Here is a 21,376-nt window from a genome sequence, read left to right as displayed (position 1 = left end):
GTGATCCATTTTTCTTCTGAGGTTAGAAATATGTTGTGCAACAATGCACCCAGTATAACGAGAAATAGTCAGGCATAGTGCTTTTTTAGTAGGGTTTGTATGTTTACCTCTAAAAAGGGCTCGTCCGGGATTTGAACCCGGGACCTCTCGCACCCTAAGCGAGAATCATACCCCTAGACCAACGAGCCACGCAAGAGTCACCTCTGACACGGCTCCAGGGGTTAGTGGCAGCTAGCCAGTACATGCTGCTCTGTTCTGCAATATGATTGCTGTCTTTTCCATGACCGTCATCAAACAAGAAATTAAAAAGCCTCTGTCCTTCAGACAGTTTGTTTGCTTTAAGTGTCTGCTCGTGGTGAGGACAAGAGAAGCATTTCTTCTCTCATGCCTTGCTTTCATGAAGTAGGCCCACCCTACAGAGCAAAGTGCGAGCAAGCGAATGGCGCAAGCTATCGTCACTTCTCTTTTCGAGCTGTCACTGAGATCTCTGGAGCACACTACGTCAGGCTGGTGAGGAATAGACAGCCTCTATTATCTCAGCTTTTCTATAAAGTGAGCCAGTAAATGCAAACACTGTGAAAAACAGCAAGCTGCATTTCTGCCCGGTCTCGAACCAGGGACCTTTCGCGTGTAAGGCGAACGTGATAACCACTACACTACAGAAACAGACACTACCTCAGGAATCTTGTTGGCGTGTATTGGGTTGGAACGCACAGACTAAGGGCCAACGTCCTTGAAGCTCAAAGTTGGGCTCTCCTTACCCGGTCTCTCTTTCTTTGGAAGACAGGAATGAGGACCACTTTTTTCCCCAAGAGGCGATTTTGAAACCATATCCTGAAATGACACTAGAAAAACTCTTTGCATGTAATGTTCCTACACTGCTGGTCCAGCCCAGAAAAGCAGTTGCAAGGAAGTCCTGCACTCCTTTATCATGTCAAAAGTGGAAAATAGCGTGCAGGGTAAGGAACCTTCTCGACATACACAGCGTCTTATAGCATTGAAAAGAAGAAAGGCTCCTATATGACAAGCAGCCTGAAAACTTCCACAGGATGGGCACGTCCGGGATTTGAACCCGGGACCTCTCGCACCCGAAGCGAGAATCATACCCCTAGACCAACGAGCCTGAGTGGCCAGGAGACATTTTGAACAATTACTGAAGCGTCTTTCAGAAAACAGCAGGGCTATTTGGCTCGTCTCCCTATAAGTGAGCCACACAAAGTCATGTTTTCTCTCAAGTTGTTGTTTTTTCACTCCAGCAAGGAAGGGGGCAGCCAATCTCCTATCGGCCAGTGAGCAGTAAAAAGGCACAGATGAGAACAGCAAGCACTTTCTGGCACTTGTACTCCTCTGCAAGTCCTGGACCCTTGCTCCATAGACTTCCACACCAGAAGCAATGAAGGGCCCACCATTTCTTGCGCCTGAGAAAGAGGTGTTTGATATTTGGATTCAAACGCGCCCGCTCAGCGCTCGATCAGGCTCGATCAGGCGAGATTTATATGAGTGGCTCACAGGCCTGAAACATTCACCTGGGAGACCCAGAGTGGCTGACTTCCCAGTATGGCCATTGTTGGGCGAGTCTCCTCCTTTCCTCCTGCCTCAATCTAGAATTGGCTGCAAATCACAAGAGGGAGTGCAATGTCCGTGTGTAGTGCCTACTACCAGCTACCTCTCTGTCTTCCTTATGTAAATTAGAATTTTCAAGGGGGGACCATTGGCAATCTGCTCCTCCCACATAACCAGGAAGCCCTGTTGAACATGTCTGCCTGTGTTGTTGCAGGGACAGTGCCTTCTCTGCCAAAAAGGTGGCAGGAGAGCCTCACAACAAATGATGGGATCAACTGCTTATTTCGAAACCCAGCAAGGCAGTTACTGTGATGGATTGCAAATGTAATGGAAGGTGTGCCTGCGGTGTCACTTTCAGAAATACATGGAATTGTGATTGAGGGCCCAGCCTGGTGGATTTCTCTTTATTTACTACAGGTTCCCGCAAATATTGTGGTGTGTGTGGGGAATGCACTGCAAAAATTAGGAAGACTTAAGGGTGTAAAAGGGACCTGTCAGAAGTGGGATTTGAACCCACGCCTCCATGAGGAGACCAGAAGGCTCAGCATCACTGAAGATCAAGCTCTCTTGAGTCTGGCGCCTTAGACCACTCGGCCATCCTGACGGCTCAGGGTGTGCTTAGTTCTGACTTTTCTGTCTGCACCTGCCAACGTTTCCACTTACAACGTTCACAGAAATGTCACAGGTGTAAAGGCCCCAACAATACAACATAGCTCACACAAAATAAAAATAGGCCCAAGAACAACCCCCAGATGATCGATGGAGATAACTTTGTTTCGTCTGCAAAGGTAAAAAAAAATTCTCGCGGCTCACCGTGTTCAAAGACCACCTCTTCTTAAACTTGCATTGAGATAATAAGGTTTTAGAGTGTGCACAAAAAAAGCATCCAATGCACAGTGTTTCTGCCCCGTCTCGAACCGGGGACCTTTCGCGTGTTAGGTGAACGTGATGACCACTACACTACAGAAACTACCTTGGTGCTTTCTACTGTTAGAGGAAAGTTTCTCTCAAGTCTTCACCCTACTTCTATTCTGCTGTATCAGCAGCGGCTCAGAATATGCAGAACAAGTGTGAAAACCTCAGAGATATCATCCAACATGCTTGCAATTAGACGTATTCAAAACTCACTTGTGCAGGCATCGACAGGCAAATATTTGATGCCTAAATGCCAGCGAGTACAGCTTGGGAAAGCATCACCTGGGACACACTGAGACTAAGCAGGTAGGCAGATAAAGCATGGTGATCCATTTTTCTTCTGAGGTTAGAAATATGTTGTGCAACAATGCACCCAGTATAACGAGAAATAGTCAGGCATAGTGCTTTTTTAGTAGGGTTTGTATGTTTACCTCTAAAAAAGGGCTCGTCCGGGATTTGAACCCGGGACCTCTCGCACCCTAAGCGAGAATCATACCCCTAGACCAACGAGCCACGCAAGAGTCACCTCTGACACGGCTCCAGGGGTTAGTGGCAGCTAGCCAGTACATGCTGCTCTGTTCTGCAATATGATTGCTGTCTTTTCCATGACCGTCATCAAACAAGAAATTAAAAAGCCTCTGTCCTTCAGACAGTTTGTTTGCTTTAAGTGTCTGCTCGTGGTGAGGACAAGAGAAGCATTTCTTCTCTCATGCCTTGCTTTCATGAAGTAGGCCCACCCTACAGAGCAAAGTGCGAGCAAGCGAATGGCGCAAGCTATCGTCACTTCTCTTTTCGAGCTGTCACTGAGATCTCTGGAGCACACTACGTCAGGCTGGTGAGGAATAGACAGCCTCTATTATCTCAGCTTTTCTATAAAGTGAGCCAGTAAATGCAAACACTGTGAAAAACAGCAAGCTGCATTTCTGCCCGGTCTCGAACCAGGGACCTTTCGCGTGTAAGGCGAACGTGATAACCACTACACTACAGAAACAGACACTACCTCAGGAATCTTGTTGGCGTGTATTGGGTTGGAACGCACAGACTAAGGGCCAACGTCCTTGAAGCTCAAAGTTGGGCTCTCCTTACCCGGTCTCTCTTTCTTTGGAAGACAGGAATGAGGACCACTTTTTTCCCCAAGAGGCGATTTTGAAACCATATCCTGAAATGACACTAGAAAAACTCTTTGCATGTAATGTTCCTACACTGCTGGTCCAGCCCAGAAAAGCAGTTGCAAGGAAGTCCTGCACTCCTTTATCATGTCAAAAGTGGAAAATAGCGTGCAGGGTAAGGAACCTTCTCGACATACACAGCGTCTTATAGCATTGAAAAGAAGAAAGGCTCCTATATGACAAGCAGCCTGAAAACTTCCACAGGATGGGCTCGTCCGGGATTTGAACCCGGGACCTCTCGCACCCGAAGCGAGAATCATACCCCTAGACCAACGAGCCTGAGTGGCCAGGAGACATTTTGAACAATTACTGAAGCGTCTTTCAGAAAACAGCAGGGCTATTTGGCTCGTCTCCCTATAAGTGAGCCACACAAAGTCATGTTTTCTCTCAAGTTGTTGTTTTTTCACTCCAGCAAGGAAGGGGGCAGCCAATCTCCTATCGGCCAGTGAGCAGTAAAAAGGCACAGATGAGAACAGCAAGCACTTTCTGGCACTTGTACTCCTCTGCAAGTCCTGGACCCTTGCTCCATAGACTTCCACACCAGAAGCAATGAAGGGCCCACCATTTCTTGCGCCTGAGAAAGAGGTGTTTGATATTTGGATTCAAACGCGCCCGCTCAGCGCTCGATCAGGCTCGATCAGGCGAGATTTATATGAGTGGCTCACAGGCCTGAAACATTCACCTGGGAGACCCAGAGTGGCTGACTTCCCAGTATGGCCATTGTTGGGCGAGTCTCCTCCTTTCCTCCTGCCTCAATCTAGAATTGGCTGCAAATCACAAGAGGGAGTGCAATGTCCGTGTGTAGTGCCTACTACCAGCTACCTCTCTGTCTTCCTTATGTAAATTAGAATTTTCAAGGGGGGACCATTGGCAATCTGCTCCTCCCACATAACCAGGAAGCCCTGTTGAACATGTCTGCCTGTGTTGTTGCAGGGACAGTGCCTTCTCTGCCCAAAAGGTGGCAGGAGAGCCTCACAACAAATGATGGGATCAACTGCTTATTTCGAAACCCAGCAAGGCAGTTACTGTGATGGATTGCAAATGTAATGGAAGGTGTGCCTGCGGTGTCACTTTCAGAAATACATGGAATTGTGATTGAGGGCCCAGCCTGGTGGATTTCTCTTTATTTACTACAGGTTCCCGCAAATATTGTGGTGTGTGTGGGGAATGCACTGCAAAAATTAGGAAGACTTAAGGGTGTAAAAGGGACCTGTCAGAAGTGGGATTTGAACCCACGCCTCCATGAGGAGACCAGAAGGCTCAGCATCACTGAAGATCAAGCTCTCTTGAGTCTGGCGCCTTAGACCACTCGGCCATCCTGACGGCTCAGGGTGTGCTTAGTTCTGACTTTTCTGTCTGCACCTGCCAACGTTTCCACTTACAACGTTCACAGAAATGTCACAGGTGTAAAGGCCCCAACAATACAACATAGCTCACACAAAATAAAAATAGGCCCAAGAACAACCCCCAGATGATCGATGGAGATAACTTTGTTTCGTCTGCAAAGGTAAAAAAAAATTCTCGCGGCTCACCGTGTTCAAAGACCACCTCTTCTTAAACTTGCATTGAGATAATAAGGTTTTAGAGTGTGCACAAAAAAAGCATCCAATGCACAGTGTTTCTGCCCCGTCTCGAACCGGGGACCTTTCGCGTGTTAGGTGAACGTGATGACCACTACACTACAGAAACTACCTTGGTGCTTTCTACTGTTAGAGGAAAGTTTCTCTCAAGTCTTCACCCTACTTCTATTCTGCTGTATCAGCAGCGGCTCAGAATATGCAGAACAAGTGTGAAAACCTCAGAGATATCATCCAACATGCTTGCAATTAGACGTATTCAAAACTCACTTGTGCAGGCATCGACAGGCAAATATTTGATGCCTAAATGCCAGCGAGTACAGCTTGGGAAAGCATCACCTGGGACACACTGAGACTAAGCAGGTAGGCAGATAAAGCATGGTGATCCATTTTTCTTCTGAGGTTAGAAATATGTTGTGCAACAATGCACCCAGTATAACGAGAAATAGTCAGGCATAGTGCTTTTTTAGTAGGGTTTGTATGTTTACCTCTAAAAAGGGCTCGTCCGGGATTTGAACCCGGGACCTCTCGCACCCTAAGCGAGAATCATACCCCTAGACCAACGAGCCACGCAAGAGTCACCTCTGACACGGCTCCAGGGGTTAGTGGCAGCTAGCCAGTACATGCTGCTCTGTTCTGCAATATGATTGCTGTCTTTTCCATGACCGTCATCAAACAAGAAATTAAAAAGCCTCTGTCCTTCAGACAGTTTGTTTGCTTTAAGTGTCTGCTCGTGGTGAGGACAAGAGAAGCATTTCTTCTCTCATGCCTTGCTTTCATGAAGTAGGCCCACCCTACAGAGCAAAGTGCGAGCAAGCGAATGGCGCAAGCTATCGTCACTTCTCTTTTCGAGCTGTCACTGAGATCTCTGGAGCACACTACGTCAGGCTGGTGAGGAATAGACAGCCTCTATTATCTCAGCTTTTCTATAAAGTGAGCCAGTAAATGCAAACACTGTGAAAAACAGCAAGCTGCATTTCTGCCCGGTCTCGAACCAGGGACCTTTCGCGTGTAAGGCGAACGTGATAACCACTACACTACAGAAACAGACACTACCTCAGGAATCTTGTTGGCGTGTATTGGGTTGGAACGCACAGACTAAGGGCCAACGTCCTTGAAGCTCAAAGTTGGGCTCTCCTTACCCGGTCTCTCTTTCTTTGGAAGACAGGAATGAGGACCACTTTTTTCCCCAAGAGGCGATTTTGAAACCATATCCTGAAATGACACTAGAAAAACTCTTTGCATGTAATGTTCCTACACTGCTGGTCCAGCCCAGAAAAGCAGTTGCAAGGAAGTCCTGCACTCCTTTATCATGTCAAAAGTGGAAAATAGCGTGCAGGGTAAGGAACCTTCTCGACATACACAGCGTCTTATAGCATTGAAAAGAAGAAAGGCTCCTATATGACAAGCAGCCTGAAAACTTCCACAGGATGGGCTCGTCCGGGATTTGAACCCGGGACCTCTCGCACCCGAAGCGAGAATCATACCCCTAGACCAACGAGCCTGAGTGGCCAGGAGACATTTTGAACAATTACTGAAGCGTCTTTCAGAAAACAGCAGGGCTATTTGGCTCGTCTCCCTATAAGTGAGCCACACAAAGTCATGTTTTCTCTCAAGTTGTTGTTTTTTCACTCCAGCAAGGAAGGGGGCAGCCAATCTCCTATCGGCCAGTGAGCAGTAAAAAGGCACAGATGAGAACAGCAAGCACTTTCTGGCACTTGTACTCCTCTGCAAGTCCTGGACCCTTGCTCCATAGACTTCCACACCAGAAGCAATGAAGGGCCCACCATTTCTTGCGCCTGAGAAAGAGGTGTTTGATATTTGGATTCAAACGCGCCCGCTCAGCGCTCGATCAGGCTCGATCAGGCGAGATTTATATGAGTGGCTCACAGGCCTGAAACATTCACCTGGGAGACCCAGAGTGGCTGACTTCCCAGTATGGCCATTGTTGGGCGAGTCTCCTCCTTTCCTCCTGCCTCAATCTAGAATTGGCTGCAAATCACAAGAGGGAGTGCAATGTCCGTGTGTAGTGCCTACTACCAGCTACCTCTCTGTCTTCCTTATGTAAATTAGAATTTTCAAGGGGGGACCATTGGCAATCTGCTCCTCCCACATAACCAGGAAGCCCTGTTGAACATGTCTGCCTGTGTTGTTGCAGGGACAGTGCCTTCTCTGCCAAAAAGGTGGCAGGAGAGCCTCACAACAAATGATGGGATCAACTGCTTATTTCGAAACCCAGCAAGGCAGTTACTGTGATGGATTGCAAATGTAATGGAAGGTGTGCCTGCGGTGTCACTTTCAGAAATACATGGAATTGTGATTGAGGGCCCAGCCTGGTGGATTTCTCTTTATTTACTACAGGTTCCCGCAAATATTGTGGTGTGTGTGGGGAATGCACTGCAAAAATTAGGAAGACTTAAGGGTGTAAAAGGGACCTGTCAGAAGTGGGATTTGAACCCACGCCTCCATGAGGAGACCAGAAGGCTCAGCATCACTGAAGATCAAGCTCTCTTGAGTCTGGCGCCTTAGACCACTCGGCCATCCTGACGGCTCAGGGTGTGCTTAGTTCTGACTTTTCTGTCTGCACCTGCCAACGTTTCCACTTACAACGTTCACAGAAATGTCACAGGTGTAAAGGCCCCAACAATACAACATAGCTCACACAAAATAAAAATAGGCCCAAGAACAACCCCCAGATGATCGATGGAGATAACTTTGTTTCGTCTGCAAAGGTAAAAAAAAATTCTCGCGGCTCACCGTGTTCAAAGACCACCTCTTCTTAAACTTGCATTGAGATAATAAGGTTTTAGAGTGTGCACAAAAAAAGCATCCAATGCACAGTGTTTCTGCCCCGTCTCGAACCGGGGACCTTTCGCGTGTTAGGCGAACGTGATGACCACTACACTACAGAAACTACCTTGGTGCTTTCTACTGTTAGAGGAAAGTTTCTCTCAAGTCTTCACCCTACTTCTATTCTGCTGTATCAGCAGCGGCTCAGAATGTGCAGAACAAGTGTGAAAACCTCAGAGATATCATCCAACATGCTTGCAATTAGACGTATTCAAAACTCACTTGTGCAGGCATCGACAGGCAAATATCTGATGCCTAAATGCCAGCGAGTACAGCTTGGGAAAGCATCACCTGGGACACACTGAGACTAAGCAGGTAGGCAGATAAAGCATGGTGATCCATTTTTCTTCTGAGGTTAGAAATATGTTGTGCAACAATGCACCCAGTATAACGAGAAATAGTCAGGCATAGTGCTTTTTTAGTAGGGTTTGTATGTTTACCTCTAAAAAGGGCTCGTCCGGGATTTGAACCCGGGACCTCTCGCACCCTAAGCGAGAATCATACCCCTAGACCAACGAGCCACGCAAGAGTCACCTCTGACACGGCTCCAGGGGTTAGTGGCAGCTAGCCAGTACATGCTGCTCTGTTCTGCAATATGATTGCTGTCTTTTCCATGACCGTCATCAAACAAGAAATTAAAAAGCCTCTGTCCTTCAGACAGTTTGTTTGCTTTAAGTGTCTGCTCGTGGTGAGGACAAGAGAAGCATTTCTTCTCTCATGCCTTGCTTTCATGAAGTAGGCCCACCCTACAGAGCAAAGTGCGAGCAAGCGAATGGCGCAAGCTATCGTCACTTCTCTTTTCGAGCTGTCACTGAGATCTCTGGAGCACACTACGTCAGGCTGGTGAGGAATAGACAGCCTCTATTATCTCAGCTTTTCTATAAAGTGAGCCAGTAAATGCAAACACTGTGAAAAACAGCAAGCTGCATTTCTGCCCGGTCTCGAACCAGGGACCTTTCGCGTGTAAGGCGAACGTGATAACCACTACACTACAGAAACAGACACTACCTCAGGAATCTTGTTGGCGTGTATTGGGTTGGAACGCACAGACTAAGGGCCAACGTCCTTGAAGCTCAAAGTTGGGCTCTCCTTACCCGGTCTCTCTTTCTTTGGAAGACAGGAATGAGGACCACTTTTTTCCCCAAGAGGCGATTTTGAAACCATATCCTGAAATGACACTAGAAAAACTCTTTGCATGTAATGTTCCTACACTGCTGGTCCAGCCCAGAAAAGCAGTTGCAAGGAAGTCCTGCACTCCTTTATCATGTCAAAAGTGGAAAATAGCGTGCAGGGTAAGGAACCTTCTCGACATACACAGCGTCTTATAGCATTGAAAAGAAGAAAGGCTCCTATATGACAAGCAGCCTGAAAACTTCCACAGGATGGGCACGTCCGGGATTTGAACCCGGGACCTCTCGCACCCGAAGCGAGAATCATACCCCTAGACCAACGAGCCTGAGTGGCCAGGAGACATTTTGAACAATTACTGAAGCGTCTTTCAGAAAACAGCAGGGCTATTTGGCTCGTCTCCCTATAAGTGAGCCACACAAAGTCATGTTTTCTCTCAAGTTGTTGTTTTTTCACTCCAGCAAGGAAGGGGGCAGCCAATCTCCTATCGGCCAGTGAGCAGTAAAAAGGCACAGATGAGAACAGCAAGCACTTTCTGGCACTTGTACTCCTCTGCAAGTCCTGGACCCTTGCTCCATAGACTTCCACACCAGAAGCAATGAAGGGCCCACCATTTCTTGCGCCTGAGAAAGAGGTGTTTGATATTTGGATTCAAACGCGCTCGCTCAGCGCTCGATCAGGCTCGATCAGGCGAGATTTATATGAGTGGCTCACAGGCCTGAAACATTCACCTGGGAGACCCAGAGTGGCTGACTTCCCAGTATGGCCATTGTTGGGCGAGTCTCCTCCTTTCCTCCTGCCTCAATCTAGAATTGGCTGCAAATCACAAGAGGGAGTGCAATGTCCGTGTGTAGTGCCTACTACCAGCTACCTCTCTGTCTTCCTTATGTAAATTAGAATTTTCAAGGGGGGACCATTGGCAATCTGCTCCTCCCACATAACCAGGAAGCCCTGTTGAACATGTCTGCCTGTGTTGTTGCAGGGACAGTGCCTTCTCTGCCCAAAAGGTGGCAGGAGAGCCTCACAACAAATGATGGGATCAACTGCTTATTTCGAAACCCAGCAAGGCAGTTACTGTGATGGATTGCAAATGTAATGGAAGGTGTGCCTGCGGTGTCACTTTCAGAAATACATGGAATTGTGATTGAGGGCCCAGCCTGGTGGATTTCTCTTTATTTACTACAGGTTCCCGCAAATATTGTGGTGTGTGTGGGGAATGCACTGCAAAAATTAGGAAGACTTAAGGGTGTAAAAGGGACCTGTCAGAAGTGGGATTTGAACCCACGCCTCCATGAGGAGACCAGAAGGCTCAGCATCACTGAAGATCAAGCTCTCTTGAGTCTGGCGCCTTAGACCACTCGGCCATCCTGACGGCTCAGGGTGTGCTTAGTTCTGACTTTTCTGTCTGCACCTGCCAACGTTTCCACTTACAACGTTCACAGAAATGTCACAGGTGTAAAGGCCCCAACAATACAACATAGCTCACACAAAATAAAAATAGGCCCAAGAACAACCCCCAGATGATCGATGGAGATAACTTTGTTTCGTCTGCAAAGGTAAAAAAAAATTCTCGCGGCTCACCGTGTTCAAAGACCACCTCTTCTTAAACTTGCATTGAGATAATAAGGTTTTAGAGTGTGCACAAAAAAAGCATCCAATGCACAGTGTTTCTGCCCCGTCTCGAACCGGGGACCTTTCGCGTGTTAGGTGAACGTGATGACCACTACACTACAGAAACTACCTTGGTGCTTTCTACTGTTAGAGGAAAGTTTCTCTCAAGTCTTCACCCTACTTCTATTCTGCTGTATCAGCAGCGGCTCAGAATATGCAGAACAAGTGTGAAAACCTCAGAGATATCATCCAACATGCTTGCAATTAGACGTATTCAAAACTCACTTGTGCAGGCATCGACAGGCAAATATTTGATGCCTAAATGCCAGCGAGTACAGCTTGGGAAAGCATCACCTGGGACACACTGAGACTAAGCAGGTAGGCAGATAAAGCATGGTGATCCATTTTTCTTCTGAGGTTAGAAATATGTTGTGCAACAATGCACCCAGTATAACGAGAAATAGTCAGGCATAGTGCTTTTTTAGTAGGGTTTGTATGTTTACCTCTAAAAAGGGCTCGTCCGGGATTTGAACCCGGGACCTCTCGCACCCTAAGCGAGAATCATACCCCTAGACCAACGAGCCACGCAAGAGTCACCTCTGACACGGCTCCAGGGGTTAGTGGCAGCTAGCCAGTACATGCTGCTCTGTTCTGCAATATGATTGCTGTCTTTTCCATGACCGTCATCAAACAAGAAATTAAAAAGCCTCTGTCCTTCAGACAGTTTGTTTGCTTTAAGTGTCTGCTCGTGGTGAGGACAAGAGAAGCATTTCTTCTCTCATGCCTTGCTTTCATGAAGTAGGCCCACCCTACAGAGCAAAGTGCGAGCAAGCGAATGGCGCAAGCTATCGTCACTTCTCTTTTCGAGCTGTCACTGAGATCTCTGGAGCACACTACGTCAGGCTGGTGAGGAATAGACAGCCTCTATTATCTCAGCTTTTCTATAAAGTGAGCCAGTAAATGCAAACACTGTGAAAAACAGCAAGCTGCATTTCTGCCCGGTCTCGAACCAGGGACCTTTCGCGTGTAAGGCGAACGTGATAACCACTACACTACAGAAACAGACACTACCTCAGGAATCTTGTTGGCGTGTATTGGGTTGGAACGCACAGACTAAGGGCCAACGTCCTTGAAGCTCAAAGTTGGGCTCTCCTTACCCGGTCTCTCTTTCTTTGGAAGACAGGAATGAGGACCACTTTTTTCCCCAAGAGGCGATTTTGAAACCATATCCTGAAATGACACTAGAAAAACTCTTTGCATGTAATGTTCCTACACTGCTGGTCCAGCCCAGAAAAGCAGTTGCAAGGAAGTCCTGCACTCCTTTATCATGTCAAAAGTGGAAAATAGCGTGCAGGGTAAGGAACCTTCTCGACATACACAGCGTCTTATAGCATTGAAAAGAAGAAAGGCTCCTATATGACAAGCAGCCTGAAAACTTCCACAGGATGGGCTCGTCCGGGATTTGAACCCGGGACCTCTCGCACCCGAAGCGAGAATCATACCCCTAGACCAACGAGCCTGAGTGGCCAGGAGACATTTTGAACAATTACTGAAGCGTCTTTCAGAAAACAGCAGGGCTATTTGGCTCGTCTCCCTATAAGTGAGCCACACAAAGTCATGTTTTCTCTCAAGTTGTTGTTTTTTCACTCCAGCAAGGAAGGGGGCAGCCAATCTCCTATCGGCCAGTGAGCAGTAAAAAGGCACAGATGAGAACAGCAAGCACTTTCTGGCACTTGTACTCCTCTGCAAGTCCTGGACCCTTGCTCCATAGACTTCCACACCAGAAGCAATGAAGGGCCCACCATTTCTTGCGCCTGAGAAAGAGGTGTTTGATATTTGGATTCAAACGCGCCCGCTCAGCGCTCGATCAGGCTCGATCAGGCGAGATTTATATGAGTGGCTCACAGGCCTGAAACATTCACCTGGGAGACCCAGAGTGGCTGACTTCCCAGTATGGCCATTGTTGGGCGAGTCTCCTCCTTTCCTCCTGCCTCAATCTAGAATTGGCTGCAAATCACAAGAGGGAGTGCAATGTCCGTGTGTAGTGCCTACTACCAGCTACCTCTCTGTCTTCCTTATGTAAATTAGAATTTTCAAGGGGGGACCATTGGCAATCTGCTCCTCCCACATAACCAGGAAGCCCTGTTGAACATGTCTGCCTGTGTTGTTGCAGGGACAGTGCCTTCTCTGCCAAAAAGGTGGCAGGAGAGCCTCACAACAAATGATGGGATCAACTGCTTATTTCGAAACCCAGCAAGGCAGTTACTGTGATGGATTGCAAATGTAATGGAAGGTGTGCCTGCGGTGTCACTTTCAGAAATACATGGAATTGTGATTGAGGGCCCAGCCTGGTGGATTTCTCTTTATTTACTACAGGTTCCCGCAAATATTGTGGTGTGTGTGGGGAATGCACTGCAAAAATTAGGAAGACTTAAGGGTGTAAAAGGGACCTGTCAGAAGTGGGATTTGAACCCACGCCTCCATGAGGAGACCAGAAGGCTCAGCATCACTGAAGATCAAGCTCTCTTGAGTCTGGCGCCTTAGACCACTCGGCCATCCTGACGGCTCAGGGTGTGCTTAGTTCTGACTTTTCTGTCTGCACCTGCCAACGTTTCCACTTACAACGTTCACAGAAATGTCACAGGTGTAAAGGCCCCAACAATACAACATAGCTCACACAAAATAAAAATAGGCCCAAGAACAACCCCCAGATGATCGATGGAGATAACTTTGTTTCGTCTGCAAAGGTAAAAAAAAATTCTCGCGGCTCACCGTGTTCAAAGACCACCTCTTCTTAAACTTGCATTGAGATAATAAGGTTTTAGAGTGTGCACAAAAAAAGCATCCAATGCACAGTGTTTCTGCCCCGTCTCGAACCGGGGACCTTTCGCGTGTTAGGCGAACGTGATGACCACTACACTACAGAAACTACCTTGGTGCTTTCTACTGTTAGAGGAAAGTTTCTCTCAAGTCTTCACCCTACTTCTATTCTGCTGTATCAGCAGCGGCTCAGAATGTGCAGAACAAGTGTGAAAACCTCAGAGATATCATCCAACATGCTTGCAATTAGACGTATTCAAAACTCACTTGTGCAGGCATCGACAGGCAAATATCTGATGCCTAAATGCCAGCGAGTACAGCTTGGGAAAGCATCACCTGGGACACACTGAGACTAAGCAGGTAGGCAGATAAAGCATGGTGATCCATTTTTCTTCTGAGGTTAGAAATATGTTGTGCAACAATGCACCCAGTATAACGAGAAATAGTCAGGCATAGTGCTTTTTTAGTAGGGTTTGTATGTTTACCTCTAAAAAGGGCTCGTCCGGGATTTGAACCCGGGACCTCTCGCACCCTAAGCGAGAATCATACCCCTAGACCAACGAGCCACGCAAGAGTCACCTCTGACACGGCTCCAGGGGTTAGTGGCAGCTAGCCAGTACATGCTGCTCTGTTCTGCAATATGATTGCTGTCTTTTCCATGACCGTCATCAAACAAGAAATTAAAAAGCCTCTGTCCTTCAGACAGTTTGTTTGCTTTAAGTGTCTGCTCGTGGTGAGGACAAGAGAAGCATTTCTTCTCTCATGCCTTGCTTTCATGAAGTAGGCCCACCCTACAGAGCAAAGTGCGAGCAAGCGAATGGCGCAAGCTATCGTCACTTCTCTTTTCGAGCTGTCACTGAGATCTCTGGAGCACACTACGTCAGGCTGGTGAGGAATAGACAGCCTCTATTATCTCAGCTTTTCTATAAAGTGAGCCAGTAAATGCAAACACTGTGAAAAACAGCAAGCTGCATTTCTGCCCGGTCTCGAACCAGGGACCTTTCGCGTGTAAGGCGAACGTGATAACCACTACACTACAGAAACAGACACTACCTCAGGAATCTTGTTGGCGTGTATTGGGTTGGAACGCACAGACTAAGGGCCAACGTCCTTGAAGCTCAAAGTTGGGCTCTCCTTACCCGGTCTCTCTTTCTTTGGAAGACAGGAATGAGGACCACTTTTTTCCCCAAGAGGCGATTTTGAAACCATATCCTGAAATGACACTAGAAAAACTCTTTGCATGTAATGTTCCTACACTGCTGGTCCAGCCCAGAAAAGCAGTTGCAAGGAAGTCCTGCACTCCTTTATCATGTCAAAAGTGGAAAATAGCGTGCAGGGTAAGGAACCTTCTCGACATACACAGCGTCTTATAGCATTGAAAAGAAGAAAGGCTCCTATATGACAAGCAGCCTGAAAACTTCCACAGGATGGGCACGTCCGGGATTTGAACCCGGGACCTCTCGCACCCGAAGCGAGAATCATACCCCTAGACCAACGAGCCTGAGTGGCCAGGAGACATTTTGAACAATTACTGAAGCGTCTTTCAGAAAACAGCAGGGCTATTTGGCTCGTCTCCCTATAAGTGAGCCACACAAAGTCATGTTTTCTCTCAAGTTGTTGTTTTTTCACTCCAGCAAGGAAGGGGGCAGCCAATCTCCTATCGGCCAGTGAGCAGTAAAAAGGCACAGATGAGAACAGCAAGCACTTTCTGGCACTTGTACTCCTCTGCAAGTCCTGGACCCTTGCTCCATAGACTTCCACACCAGAAGCAATGAAGGGCCCACCATTTCTTGCGCCTGAGAAAGAGGTGTTTGATATTTGGATTCAAACGCGCCCGCTCAGCGCTCGATCAGGCTCGATCAGGCGAGATTTATATGAGTGGCTCACAGGCCTGAAACATTCACCTGGGAGACCCAGAGTGGCTGACTTCCCAGTATGGCCATTGTTGGGCGAGTCTCCTCCTTTCCTCCTGCCTCAATCTAGAATTGGCTGCAAATCACAAGAGGGAGTGCAATGTCCGTGTGTAGTGCCTACTACCAGCTACCTCTCTGTCTTCCTTATGTAAATTAGAATTTTCAAGGGGGGACCATTGGCAATCTGCTCCTCCCACATAACCAGGAAGCCCTGTTGAACATGTCTGCCTGTGTTGTTGCAGGGACAGTGCCTTCTCTGCCAAAAAGGTGGCAGGAGAGCCTCACAACAAATGATGGGATCAACTGCTTATTTCGAAACCCAGCAAGGCAGTTACTGTGATGGATTGCAAATGTAATGGAAGGTGTGCCTGCGGTGTCACTTTCAGAAATACATGGAATTGTGATTGAGGGCCCAGCCTGGTGGATTTCTCTTTATTTACTACAGGTTCCCGCAAATATTGTGGTGTGTGTGGGGAATGCACTGCAAAAATTAGGAAGACTTAAGGGTGTAAAAGGGACCTGTCAGAAGTGGGATTTGAACCCACGCCTCCATGAGGAGACCAGAAGGCTCAGCATCACTGAAGATCAAGCTCTCTTGAGTCTGGCGCCTTAGACCACTCGGCCATCCTGACGGCTCAGGGTGTGCTTAGTTCTGACTTTTCTGTCTGCACCTGCCAACGTTTCCACTTACAACGTTCACAGAAATGTCACAGGTGTAAAGGCCCCAACAATACAACATAGCTCACACAAAATAAAAATAGGCCCAAGAACAACCCCCAGATGATCGATGGAGATAACTTTGTTTCGTCTGCAAAGGTAAAAAAAAATTCTCGCGGCTCACCGTGTTCAAAGACCACCTCTTCTTAAACTTGCATTGAGATAATAAGGTTTTAGAGTGTGCACAAAAAAAGCATCCAATGCACAGTGTTTCTGCCCCGTCTCGAACCGGGGACCTTTCGCGTGTTAGGTGAACGTGATGACCACTACACTACAGAAACTACCTTGGTGCTTTCTACTGTTAGAGGAAAGTTTCTCTCAAGTCTTCACCCTACTTCTATTCTGCTGTATCAGCAGCGGCTCAGAATATGCAGAACAAGTGTGAAAACCTCAGAGATATCATCCAACATGCTTGCAATTAGACGTATTCAAAACTCACTTGTGCAGGCATCGACAGGCAAATATTTGATGCCTAAATGCCAGCGAGTACAGCTTGGGAAAGCATCACCTGGGACACACTGAGACTAAGCAGGTAGGCAGATAAAGCATGGTGATCCATTTTTCTTCTGAGGTTAGAAATATGTTGTGCAACAATGCACCCAGTATAACGAGAAATAGTCAGGCATAGTGCTTTTTTAGTAGGGTTTGTATGTTTACCTCTAAAAAAGGGCTCGTCCGGGATTTGAACCCGGGACCTCTCGCACCCTAAGCGAGAATCATACCCCTAGACCAACGAGCCACGCAAGAGTCACCTCTGACACGGCTCCAGGGGTTAGTGGCAGCTAGCCAGTACATGCTGCTCTGTTCTGCAATATGATTGCTGTCTTTTCCATGACCGTCATCAAACAAGAAATTAAAAAGCCTCTGTCCTTCAGACAGTTTGTTTGCTTTAAGTGTCTGCTCGTGGTGAGGACAAGAGAAGCATTTCTTCTCTCATGCCTTGCTTTCATGAAGTAGGCCCACCCTACAGAGCAAAGTGCGAGCAAGCGAATGGCGCAAGCTATCGTCACTTCTCTTTTCGAGCTGTCACTGAGATCTCTGGAGCACACTACGTCAGGCTGGTGAGGAATAGACAGCCTCTATTATCTCAGCTTTTCTATAAAGTGAGCCAGTAAATGCAAACACTGTGAAAAACAGCAAGCTGCATTTCTGCCCGGTCTCGAACCAGGGACCTTTCGCGTGTAAGGCGAACGTGATAACCACTACACTACAGAAACAGACACTACCTCAGGAATCTTGTTGGCGTGTATTGGGTTGGAACGCACAGACTAAGGGCCAACGTCCTTGAAGCTCAAAGTTGGGCTCTCCTTACCCGGTCTCTCTTTCTTTGGAAGACAGGAATGAGGACCACTTTTTTCCCCAAGAGGCGATTTTGAAACCATATCCTGAAATGACACTAGAAAAACTCTTTGCATGTAATGTTCCTACACTGCTGGTCCAGCCCAGAAAAGCAGTTGCAAGGAAGTCCTGCACTCCTTTATCATGTCAAAAGTGGAAAATAGCGTGCAGGGTAAGGAACCTTCTCGACATACACAGCGTCTTATAGCATTGAAAAGAAGAAAGGCTCCTATATGACAAGCAGCCTGAAAACTTCCACAGGATGGGCTCGTCCGGGATTTGAACCCGGGACCTCTCGCACCCGAAGCGAGAATCATACCCCTAGACCAACGAGCCTGAGTGGCCAGGAGACATTTTGAACAATTACTGAAGCGTCTTTCAGAAAACAGCAGGGCTATTTGGCTCGTCTCCCTATAAGTGAGCCACACAAAGTCATGTTTTCTCTCAAGTTGTTGTTTTTTCACTCCAGCAAGGAAGGGGGCAGCCAATCTCCTATCGGCCAGTGAGCAGTAAAAAGGCACAGATGAGAACAGCAAGCACTTTCTGGCACTTGTACTCCTCTGCAAGTCCTGGACCCTTGCTCCATAGACTTCCACACCAGAAGCAATGAAGGGCCCACCATTTCTTGCGCCTGAGAAAGAGGTGTTTGATATTTGGATTCAAACGCGCTCGCTCAGCGCTCGATCAGGCTCGATCAGGCGAGATTTATATGAGTGGCTCACAGGCCTGAAACATTCACCTGGGAGACCCAGAGTGGCTGACTTCCCAGTATGGCCATTGTTGGGCGAGTCTCCTCCTTTCCTCCTGCCTCAATCTAGAATTGGCTGCAAATCACAAGAGGGAGTGCAATGTCCGTGTGTAGTGCCTACTACCAGCTACCTCTCTGTCTTCCTTATGTAAATTAGAATTTTCAAGGGGGGACCATTGGCAATCTGCTCCTCCCACATAACCAGGAAGCCCTGTTGAACATGTCTGCCTGTGTTGTTGCAGGGACAGTGCCTTCTCTGCCCAAAAGGTGGCAGGAGAGCCTCACAACAAATGATGGGATCAACTGCTTATTTCGAAACCCAGCAAGGCAGTTACTGTGATGGATTGCAAATGTAATGGAAGGTGTGCCTGCGGTGTCACTTTCAGAAATACATGGAATTGTGATTGAGGGCCCAGCCTGGTGGATTTCTCTTTATTTACTACAGGTTCCCGCAAATATTGTGGTGTGTGTGGGGAATGCACTGCAAAAATTAGGAAGACTTAAGGGTGTAAAAGGGACCTGTCAGAAGTGGGATTTGAACCCACGCCTCCATGAGGAGACCAGAAGGCTCAGCATCACTGAAGATCAAGCTCTCTTGAGTCTGGCGCCTTAGACCACTCGGCCATCCTGACGGCTCAGGGTGTGCTTAGTTCTGACTTTTCTGTCTGCACCTGCCAACGTTTCCACTTACAACGTTCACAGAAATGTCACAGGTGTAAAGGCCCCAACAATACAACATAGCTCACACAAAATAAAAATAGGCCCAAGAACAACCCCCAGATGATCGATGGAGATAACTTTGTTTCGTCTGCAAAGGTAAAAAAAAATTCTCGCGGCTCACCGTGTTCAAAGACCACCTCTTCTTAAACTTGCATTGAGATAATAAGGTTTTAGAGTGTGCACAAAAAAAGCATCCAATGCACAGTGTTTCTGCCCCGTCTCGAACCGGGGACCTTTCGCGTGTTAGGTGAACGTGATGACCACTACACTACAGAAACTACCTTGGTGCTTTCTACTGTTAGAGGAAAGTTTCTCTCAAGTCTTCACCCTACTTCTATTCTGCTGTATCAGCAGCGGCTCAGAATATGCAGAACAAGTGTGAAAACCTCAGAGATATCATCCAACATGCTTGCAATTAGACGTATTCAAAACTCACTTGTGCAGGCATCGACAGGCAAATATTTGATGCCTAAATGCCAGCGAGTACAGCTTGGGAAAGCATCACCTGGGACACACTGAGACTAAGCAGGTAGGCAGATAAAGCATGGTGATCCATTTTTCTTCTGAGGTTAGAAATATGTTGTGCAACAATGCACCCAGTATAACGAGAAATAGTCAGGCATAGTGCTTTTTTAGTAGGGTTTGTATGTTTACCTCTAAAAAGGGCTCGTCCGGGATTTGAACCCGGGACCTCTCGCACCCTAAGCGAGAATCATACCCCTAGACCAACGAGCCACGCAAGAGTCACCTCTGACACGGCTCCAGGGGTTAGTGGCAGCTAGCCAGTACATGCTGCTCTGTTCTGCAATATGATTGCTGTCTTTTCCATGACCGTCATCAAACAAGAAATTAAAAAGCCTCTGTCCTTCAGACAGTTTGTTTGCTTTAAGTGTCTGCTCGTGGTGAGGACAAGAGAAGCATTTCTTCTCTCATGCCTTGCTTTCATGAAGTAGGCCCACCCTACAGAGCAAAGTGCGAGCAAGCGAATGGCGCAAGCTATCGTCACTTCTCTTTTCGAGCTGTCACTGAGATCTCTGGAGCACACTACGTCAGGCTGGTGAGGAATAGACAGCCTCTATTATCTCAGCTTTTCTATAAAGTGAGCCAGTAAATGCAAACACTGTGAAAAACAGCAAGCTGCATTTCTGCCCGGTCTCGAACCAGGGACCTTTCGCGTGTAAGGCGAACGTGATAACCACTACACTACAGAAACAGACACTACCTCAGGAATCTTGTTGGCGTGTATTGGGTTGGAACGCACAGACTAAGGGCCAACGTCCTTGAAGCTCAAAGTTGGGCTCTCCTTACCCGGTCTCTCTTTCTTTGGAAGACAGGAATGAGGACCACTTTTTTCCCCAAGAGGCGATTTTGAAACCATATCCTGAAATGACACTAGAAAAACTCTTTGCATGTAATGTTCCTACACTGCTGGTCCAGCCCAGAAAAGCAGTTGCAAGGAAGTCCTGCACTCCTTTATCATGTCAAAAGTGGAAAATAGCGTGCAGGGTAAGGAACCTTCTCGACATACACAGCGTCTTATAGCATTGAAAAGAAGAAAGGCTCCTATATGACAAGCAGCCTGAAAACTTCCACAGGATGGGCTCGTCCGGGATTTGAACCCGGGACCTCTCGCACCCGAAGCGAGAATCATACCCCTAGACCAACGAGCCTGAGTGGCCAGGAGACATTTTGAACAATTACTGAAGCGTCTTTCAGAAAACAGCAGGGCTATTTGGCTCGTCTCCCTATAAGTGAGCCACACAAAGTCATGTTTTCTCTCAAGTTGTTGTTTTTTCACTCCAGCAAGGAAGGGGGCAGCCAATCTCCTATCGGCCAGTGAGCAGTAAAAAGGCACAGATGAGAACAGCAAGCACTTTCTGGCACTTGTACTCCTCTGCAAGTCCTGGACCCTTGCTCCATAGACTTCCACACCAGAAGCAATGAAGGGCCCACCATTTCTTGCGCCTGAGAAAGAGGTGTTTGATATTTGGATTCAAACGCGCCCGCTCAGCGCTCGATCAGGCTCGATCAGGCGAGATTTATATGAGTGGCTCACAGGCCTGAAACATTCACCTGGGAGACCCAGAGTGGCTGACTTCCCAGTATGGCCATTGTTGGGCGAGTCTCCTCCTTTCCTCCTGCCTCAATCTAGAATTGGCTGCAAATCACAAGAGGGAGTGCAATGTCCGTGTGTAGTGCCTACTACCAGCTACCTCTCTGTCTTCCTTATGTAAATTAGAATTTTCAAGGGGGGACCATTGGCAATCTGCTCCTCCCACATAACCAGGAAGCCCTGTTGAACATGTC

General features: G+C 47.5%; 38 non-coding genes across 38 annotated transcripts; all 38 read right to left on the bottom strand.

The window, feature by feature from the left end:
• Positions 1-116: 116 nt before the first annotated feature.
• TRNAP-AGG (transfer RNA proline (anticodon AGG)) lies at positions 117-188 on the bottom strand. Its single transcript has one exon. It is a non-coding gene; the product is annotated as a tRNA-Pro (tRNA).
• Positions 189-593: 405 nt separating this feature from the next.
• On the bottom strand, positions 594-666 carry TRNAV-UAC (transfer RNA valine (anticodon UAC)). The gene has a single exon. It is a non-coding gene; the product is annotated as a tRNA-Val (tRNA).
• A 385-nt stretch (positions 667-1,051) lies between these two features.
• On the bottom strand, positions 1,052-1,123 carry TRNAP-CGG (transfer RNA proline (anticodon CGG)). The gene has a single exon. It is a non-coding gene; the product is annotated as a tRNA-Pro (tRNA).
• Positions 1,124-2,055: 932 nt separating this feature from the next.
• TRNAL-CAA (transfer RNA leucine (anticodon CAA)) lies at positions 2,056-2,167 on the bottom strand. The gene is made up of 2 exons: positions 2,130-2,167; positions 2,056-2,101 (listed from the first exon to the last, which is right to left on the bottom strand). It is a non-coding gene; the product is annotated as a tRNA-Leu (tRNA).
• Positions 2,168-2,460: 293 nt separating this feature from the next.
• TRNAV-AAC (transfer RNA valine (anticodon AAC)) lies at positions 2,461-2,533 on the bottom strand. The gene has a single exon. It is a non-coding gene; the product is annotated as a tRNA-Val (tRNA).
• Positions 2,534-2,919: 386 nt separating this feature from the next.
• On the bottom strand, positions 2,920-2,991 carry TRNAP-AGG (transfer RNA proline (anticodon AGG)). Its single transcript has one exon. It is a non-coding gene; the product is annotated as a tRNA-Pro (tRNA).
• Positions 2,992-3,396: 405 nt separating this feature from the next.
• Positions 3,397-3,469, bottom strand: TRNAV-UAC (transfer RNA valine (anticodon UAC)). Its single transcript has one exon. It is a non-coding gene; the product is annotated as a tRNA-Val (tRNA).
• A 385-nt stretch (positions 3,470-3,854) lies between these two features.
• Positions 3,855-3,926, bottom strand: TRNAP-CGG (transfer RNA proline (anticodon CGG)). The gene has a single exon. It is a non-coding gene; the product is annotated as a tRNA-Pro (tRNA).
• A 932-nt stretch (positions 3,927-4,858) lies between these two features.
• On the bottom strand, positions 4,859-4,970 carry TRNAL-CAA (transfer RNA leucine (anticodon CAA)). Its single transcript has 2 exons — positions 4,933-4,970; positions 4,859-4,904 (listed from the first exon to the last, which is right to left on the bottom strand). It is a non-coding gene; the product is annotated as a tRNA-Leu (tRNA).
• A 293-nt stretch (positions 4,971-5,263) lies between these two features.
• TRNAV-AAC (transfer RNA valine (anticodon AAC)) lies at positions 5,264-5,336 on the bottom strand. The gene has a single exon. It is a non-coding gene; the product is annotated as a tRNA-Val (tRNA).
• A 385-nt stretch (positions 5,337-5,721) lies between these two features.
• TRNAP-AGG (transfer RNA proline (anticodon AGG)) lies at positions 5,722-5,793 on the bottom strand. Its single transcript has one exon. It is a non-coding gene; the product is annotated as a tRNA-Pro (tRNA).
• Positions 5,794-6,198: 405 nt separating this feature from the next.
• TRNAV-UAC (transfer RNA valine (anticodon UAC)) lies at positions 6,199-6,271 on the bottom strand. The gene has a single exon. It is a non-coding gene; the product is annotated as a tRNA-Val (tRNA).
• A 385-nt stretch (positions 6,272-6,656) lies between these two features.
• TRNAP-CGG (transfer RNA proline (anticodon CGG)) lies at positions 6,657-6,728 on the bottom strand. The gene has a single exon. It is a non-coding gene; the product is annotated as a tRNA-Pro (tRNA).
• Positions 6,729-7,660: 932 nt separating this feature from the next.
• On the bottom strand, positions 7,661-7,772 carry TRNAL-CAA (transfer RNA leucine (anticodon CAA)). The gene is made up of 2 exons: positions 7,735-7,772; positions 7,661-7,706 (listed from the first exon to the last, which is right to left on the bottom strand). It is a non-coding gene; the product is annotated as a tRNA-Leu (tRNA).
• A 293-nt stretch (positions 7,773-8,065) lies between these two features.
• Positions 8,066-8,138, bottom strand: TRNAV-AAC (transfer RNA valine (anticodon AAC)). Its single transcript has one exon. It is a non-coding gene; the product is annotated as a tRNA-Val (tRNA).
• Positions 8,139-8,523: 385 nt separating this feature from the next.
• TRNAP-AGG (transfer RNA proline (anticodon AGG)) lies at positions 8,524-8,595 on the bottom strand. The gene has a single exon. It is a non-coding gene; the product is annotated as a tRNA-Pro (tRNA).
• A 405-nt stretch (positions 8,596-9,000) lies between these two features.
• On the bottom strand, positions 9,001-9,073 carry TRNAV-UAC (transfer RNA valine (anticodon UAC)). Its single transcript has one exon. It is a non-coding gene; the product is annotated as a tRNA-Val (tRNA).
• Positions 9,074-9,458: 385 nt separating this feature from the next.
• TRNAP-CGG (transfer RNA proline (anticodon CGG)) lies at positions 9,459-9,530 on the bottom strand. The gene has a single exon. It is a non-coding gene; the product is annotated as a tRNA-Pro (tRNA).
• Positions 9,531-10,462: 932 nt separating this feature from the next.
• Positions 10,463-10,574, bottom strand: TRNAL-CAA (transfer RNA leucine (anticodon CAA)). Its single transcript has 2 exons — positions 10,537-10,574; positions 10,463-10,508 (listed from the first exon to the last, which is right to left on the bottom strand). It is a non-coding gene; the product is annotated as a tRNA-Leu (tRNA).
• Positions 10,575-10,867: 293 nt separating this feature from the next.
• TRNAV-AAC (transfer RNA valine (anticodon AAC)) lies at positions 10,868-10,940 on the bottom strand. The gene has a single exon. It is a non-coding gene; the product is annotated as a tRNA-Val (tRNA).
• A 385-nt stretch (positions 10,941-11,325) lies between these two features.
• On the bottom strand, positions 11,326-11,397 carry TRNAP-AGG (transfer RNA proline (anticodon AGG)). The gene has a single exon. It is a non-coding gene; the product is annotated as a tRNA-Pro (tRNA).
• Positions 11,398-11,802: 405 nt separating this feature from the next.
• On the bottom strand, positions 11,803-11,875 carry TRNAV-UAC (transfer RNA valine (anticodon UAC)). Its single transcript has one exon. It is a non-coding gene; the product is annotated as a tRNA-Val (tRNA).
• Positions 11,876-12,260: 385 nt separating this feature from the next.
• TRNAP-CGG (transfer RNA proline (anticodon CGG)) lies at positions 12,261-12,332 on the bottom strand. Its single transcript has one exon. It is a non-coding gene; the product is annotated as a tRNA-Pro (tRNA).
• Positions 12,333-13,264: 932 nt separating this feature from the next.
• TRNAL-CAA (transfer RNA leucine (anticodon CAA)) lies at positions 13,265-13,376 on the bottom strand. Its single transcript has 2 exons — positions 13,339-13,376; positions 13,265-13,310 (listed from the first exon to the last, which is right to left on the bottom strand). It is a non-coding gene; the product is annotated as a tRNA-Leu (tRNA).
• Positions 13,377-13,669: 293 nt separating this feature from the next.
• TRNAV-AAC (transfer RNA valine (anticodon AAC)) lies at positions 13,670-13,742 on the bottom strand. Its single transcript has one exon. It is a non-coding gene; the product is annotated as a tRNA-Val (tRNA).
• Positions 13,743-14,127: 385 nt separating this feature from the next.
• On the bottom strand, positions 14,128-14,199 carry TRNAP-AGG (transfer RNA proline (anticodon AGG)). Its single transcript has one exon. It is a non-coding gene; the product is annotated as a tRNA-Pro (tRNA).
• Positions 14,200-14,604: 405 nt separating this feature from the next.
• TRNAV-UAC (transfer RNA valine (anticodon UAC)) lies at positions 14,605-14,677 on the bottom strand. The gene has a single exon. It is a non-coding gene; the product is annotated as a tRNA-Val (tRNA).
• Positions 14,678-15,062: 385 nt separating this feature from the next.
• Positions 15,063-15,134, bottom strand: TRNAP-CGG (transfer RNA proline (anticodon CGG)). Its single transcript has one exon. It is a non-coding gene; the product is annotated as a tRNA-Pro (tRNA).
• Positions 15,135-16,066: 932 nt separating this feature from the next.
• Positions 16,067-16,178, bottom strand: TRNAL-CAA (transfer RNA leucine (anticodon CAA)). Its single transcript has 2 exons — positions 16,141-16,178; positions 16,067-16,112 (listed from the first exon to the last, which is right to left on the bottom strand). It is a non-coding gene; the product is annotated as a tRNA-Leu (tRNA).
• Positions 16,179-16,471: 293 nt separating this feature from the next.
• Positions 16,472-16,544, bottom strand: TRNAV-AAC (transfer RNA valine (anticodon AAC)). Its single transcript has one exon. It is a non-coding gene; the product is annotated as a tRNA-Val (tRNA).
• Positions 16,545-16,930: 386 nt separating this feature from the next.
• TRNAP-AGG (transfer RNA proline (anticodon AGG)) lies at positions 16,931-17,002 on the bottom strand. The gene has a single exon. It is a non-coding gene; the product is annotated as a tRNA-Pro (tRNA).
• Positions 17,003-17,407: 405 nt separating this feature from the next.
• TRNAV-UAC (transfer RNA valine (anticodon UAC)) lies at positions 17,408-17,480 on the bottom strand. The gene has a single exon. It is a non-coding gene; the product is annotated as a tRNA-Val (tRNA).
• Positions 17,481-17,865: 385 nt separating this feature from the next.
• TRNAP-CGG (transfer RNA proline (anticodon CGG)) lies at positions 17,866-17,937 on the bottom strand. Its single transcript has one exon. It is a non-coding gene; the product is annotated as a tRNA-Pro (tRNA).
• A 932-nt stretch (positions 17,938-18,869) lies between these two features.
• Positions 18,870-18,981, bottom strand: TRNAL-CAA (transfer RNA leucine (anticodon CAA)). The gene is made up of 2 exons: positions 18,944-18,981; positions 18,870-18,915 (listed from the first exon to the last, which is right to left on the bottom strand). It is a non-coding gene; the product is annotated as a tRNA-Leu (tRNA).
• Positions 18,982-19,274: 293 nt separating this feature from the next.
• TRNAV-AAC (transfer RNA valine (anticodon AAC)) lies at positions 19,275-19,347 on the bottom strand. The gene has a single exon. It is a non-coding gene; the product is annotated as a tRNA-Val (tRNA).
• A 385-nt stretch (positions 19,348-19,732) lies between these two features.
• On the bottom strand, positions 19,733-19,804 carry TRNAP-AGG (transfer RNA proline (anticodon AGG)). The gene has a single exon. It is a non-coding gene; the product is annotated as a tRNA-Pro (tRNA).
• Positions 19,805-20,209: 405 nt separating this feature from the next.
• TRNAV-UAC (transfer RNA valine (anticodon UAC)) lies at positions 20,210-20,282 on the bottom strand. The gene has a single exon. It is a non-coding gene; the product is annotated as a tRNA-Val (tRNA).
• Positions 20,283-20,667: 385 nt separating this feature from the next.
• On the bottom strand, positions 20,668-20,739 carry TRNAP-CGG (transfer RNA proline (anticodon CGG)). The gene has a single exon. It is a non-coding gene; the product is annotated as a tRNA-Pro (tRNA).
• Positions 20,740-21,376: the final 637 nt, after the last annotated feature.

The sequence above is a fragment of the Lissotriton vulgaris genome, chromosome 10 (assembly GCF_964263255.1).
Source record: "Lissotriton vulgaris chromosome 10, aLisVul1.2, whole genome shotgun sequence".
Taxonomy (NCBI): Eukaryota; Metazoa; Chordata; class Amphibia; order Caudata; family Salamandridae; genus Lissotriton; species Lissotriton vulgaris.
The sequence above is the reverse complement of the archived record's forward strand: the minus strand, read 5'-3'. Positions and strand labels throughout refer to the sequence as shown.